We start from the raw sequence: 3,978 nt of genomic DNA on the forward strand, positions 1-3,978 counted from the left end.
TTTTTTTTTATCATGAATGGGTGTTGAATTTTATCAAATGCTTTTTCTGCATCTATTGAGAGGATCATATGGTTTTTGTCCTTGACTTTGTTAATATAATGTATTACATTTATTGACTTTCGTGTGTTGAGCCACCCTTGCATCTCTGGAATAAACCCGACTTGGTCAGGATGGATGATCTTCTTGATAATCCTCTGTATTCTGTTTGCTAGTATCTTATTGAGGATTTTTGCATCTATATTCATTAAGGAGATTGGTCTGTAGTTCTCCTTTTTAGTTGCATCTTTCCCTGGTTTGGGAATCAAAGTGATACTTGCTTCCAGGAATGAATTTGGAAGTATAGCTTTCCTTTCAATTTCATTGAAAGGTTTGAAGAGTAATGGCAGTAGTTCTTCTCTAAATGTCTTGTAAAATTCAGCAGTGAATCCATCAGGGCCTGGGCTTTGCTTTGTTGGTAAATTTTTAATTACATTTTCAATTTCACTGACTGTAATTGGGGGTGTTTAAAATATTTTTATCTTCTTTGTTCAACTTTGATAATTAGTAAGTATCTAAAAATCTGTCCATTTCTTCTGTGTTTTCCATTTTATTGGAGTACAGTTTCTCAAAGTAGGTATTCATGATCTTCTGGATTTCTTTTGGATTTGTTGTGACTTCGCCTTTTTCATTCCTGATTGCATGGATCCAGAATCTGATATTATTGAGGTAACTTACCAACTGCAAGTGAATGAGTGCATAAATATTTATTACTTTTTTACAATTTTGGTGCAGGGGATTGAACTTGGGTCCTTGTGCTTACAAGGCAGGCAGCAGAACCACTGAGCTAAATCCCCAGCCTGTGAGTGTACAAATATGATTGATCTGAAATCCTGAGAAACATGTGGATATCAACATAGACAAAAAGTCCAAGCACTGCCACAGACTAAACAATGTAAAGTAAATATTCTTCTGTGAAAAATTGTATTTTGCAGAGGCAATACTTTCTGTCCCTCGTGTTTTTCTGTAATGTGACCTTGACATTCCTCCCATTAAGAGCAAGAATCTAATTCCCTGCCTCTGCGTCTCCACTTACTGGAGGAATGGAATGAAGTGAAAGCGACTTTCTGGCACTTGCAGAGCTAAACATCTTGCAGCTTCCATCCTGGGTCCCTGGAACACTCCCTCTTGAAACCCAATCCCGTCCTGAGAAGCCACATGGGAAAGCTCGAATGGGTACTTCGCTTGGTAACCCAGCTGAGCTCCAGTGCCTAGTGTCAGGTGAGCGAGTGAACCTTCTCGGTCTGAGCCCGCTGATCCTGCAGAGGTCTGCGGCTCCAGCTGACAGACCAGGAAGCCTAGCCCATCACAGTGCTCTGACTTAAGACACAAAGTTTCCATGGTTTCTCACATGGTAACAGGTAACTGGAACACCCTCCCAGTTCTCTTTTCTGGTGTATTGTATATTTTTCATCATATTTTATGCATATATGAGAGGTGAGAAGCGTCTGACTTTACCCCCTTTTTCCTGTGATGGGGTGGGGGGAGAATGGTTTGGCTGTCAAGCCACTCCACTTTGCCTCCCTTTACTCCTGCTTGGTCCCTATCCCCAAGATGGGCTGTGAGACCTTGCCTCGGTGTTCTCCCTGCTTAGTTAGCAGCCACTTTCCTCCAGGATGCTCTGATAGGAGGTGCAGCGTAACGGTCAGCCACAGCTGACACCCTCCCCCACTCCCACCACTCCGGGGCTGAGGCTGCTGCTGTTCTTTGGGGTGTGGAGGGAGGCACGTCGATGTGGCTAAGATTGGTGACTGAGGGATTTCGGCCCATAATTAACATCCCCAACTTCCTCAAGCCCAATAAACTGTGCCGAGTACAGCTAGCCCTCCCGAAGTTTACCCAGTTTAGGCTCCACCATTTTGCAAAGATGTGACAGCTGTCAGCCAAACAGTTCCTGTCTCTGCCTTTTTCCTGAATGGCTGCAGCTGTCCCAGAGGCCCTGCTCCCACTTGAATCAATCACAGGTCTGTACTTGGACCGATCAGCAAGCCCAAATCTGAGGCAACCGTGGGCTGACACCTGGACCATCAAGAGCATGAGCATCAGCAGCGCTCCCCTCACACTTCTCAGGTTAATCTAGGAGGGGTCCTCTGGTGTACTGATGCCCCTGTGCTGCCATACAGGTCCTAGTACAGGAAAGCCTCACTTTGGTGGTCCTGTAAATCTTCTCATGATTTATTTCCTGAGTAGGGCAGGCTCGGAGGGCCTTGTAAATCTACTTGGGATCTTATTCTGTGTAGTGTGGACAGAGTAGTCACTTTAAAAGAAAGAGTAATAAATACTAAGGGTGTTAACAGAGACCAGCATCCAGCAGAATCAGCCGGTGGTATCCTGCATAGGCTGGTCTTGAACACTGGTGGCTAGAAGCGGCCAGTAGCAACAGCCAGCAGGGTCAGCAGTGGCATCCAGCATTAACCAGTTTTGACTGGTGGGGCAGAAGGGCTGCTAGCAGAGTTGTTCTTTACCTGGATTGAATTTCTGCGTTGAGCAAAATGAATCCTCAGCTGACTGAGGCAATGAATACATACAGGTGCAGCTTGTCCCTTTGCAAATGGTGACACAAAAAATATACTATTTGTTCCACTTTTTTTTTTTCTTCCAGTCAATGACTTTTCTTGGGAGGTTATTCTTCACCTGTTCATCCAGACCTGACCTGCTCTTGAACAGCAGTACAGTTGCCTAAGGTAGTTAATTCTGGCTGTCAAATTGACTTGAGCTGAGAGATGCTTAGAAAATGGGCAAAGCCTATTACTGGGTGTGTCTGAGAGGCACATTTCCAGAGAAGTTTGCTGTGCAGGTCAGAGAACAGAGTGGGCAAGCCCTGTCTTGGCTGTGGGTGGCACTGGCCAGCAGGCTGGAGACCCAGATGGAGAAAACAGAATCATAGAAAGGGGGAAGCTTGTACCTGCTCCTATTCAACTTTTGTTGAGCGGGTGCATTGTTTTGCTGCTGCTGTTGTCCGTAGGCATCAGACTCCAGATCCTTTGGTATTTGAAAGTAGATTTGCACCAGTGGACTCTCTAGGAGGCCTTCAGGCCTTCAGCCTCGGACTGGGGCTGTATCATCCATTCCTCTTGTTCTGAGGTTGCCAGCTCCTTGGAGTTGCAAATAATACTTTCAGTACCTCATTGTTCATAACCACAATTTGTTGAACCAGTCTGCCGTTAAGGGATATTCAGGGTTTCCCTTCTCCACTCTAGACTTTGTTAGTACAGTGATTCAATGCTATTTTGATAAAATACTCTTCTATCTATATGTAGACATTCCTAGAAGAAAATATTTGTACCTTTTTAATTCATTTGTGCATTTTAAACTGTAGTTGAAATTGCCAAATTGCCTCCCTCAAGAGGTTATAAGATGTTGTATTTTCTTCAATTATTTTTAAGGGTATATGTTTTCCTACATAGTTGCCAAAACATTTCTATCCCAAAATTTAAAAAAAAGGATTTATTCTGAATTTTTATTCAAGTTACAGATGTTATTATTGTGGAAAAACAAAGGAACTAAATCCTTGACAACTAGTTCATACCCTGATGGCCTTTATTTGAGTAACCCCAGTCCTCATTGTATTAATAATTCTTGTTGAAAATTATATTTTATGGATTTGGGGAGGATGGTGTAAGGTAAGAAGGGTAGTTGAAGAAAAATAAACTTTAATGTGATTTTATTTTTATGAAATGTGTAATCTTATAAAAAAGAAGAGTCTGAAAGTAGATATGTGAAGTGTTAATAAGAATGTAGTTCCTCCTTAATGTAAACTGCAGTCAATCCAGTGATTAAACACTACCTGGAATTCTGCAAGGTGTGACTCTGCTCTCTAGACATGGCTGGAGAAAAATTTAGGTCAAAAGAGGAAGCCGAGATTTAAAAAAAGTGTACTCTTATCAAAGGTATGGTTTTTGGTGCTAAAAATCCTTTTTTTTTTTTTTTTTTTTTTTAATT

General features: G+C 42.2%; 1 long non-coding RNA gene across 1 annotated transcript in view; it reads left to right on the top strand.

Moving 5' to 3' along the window:
* Nucleotides 1–1,440: 1,440 nt before the first annotated feature.
* LOC104871429 overlaps nucleotides 1,441–3,978 on the top strand; it is a 3,938-nt gene continuing 1,400 nt past the window's right edge. Inside the window, exons 1-2 of the long non-coding RNA XR_782869.1 lie at nucleotides 1,441–2,106; nucleotides 2,639–2,720. This is a non-coding gene — a long non-coding RNA (uncharacterized LOC104871429). The remainder of the gene's footprint in view (nucleotides 2,107–2,638; nucleotides 2,721–3,978) is intronic.

Source organism: Fukomys damarensis, unplaced genomic scaffold (assembly GCF_012274545.1).
Source record: "Fukomys damarensis isolate Sample0158 unplaced genomic scaffold, DMR_v1.0_HiC HiC_scaffold_1, whole genome shotgun sequence".
Taxonomy (NCBI): domain Eukaryota; kingdom Metazoa; phylum Chordata; class Mammalia; order Rodentia; family Bathyergidae; genus Fukomys; species Fukomys damarensis.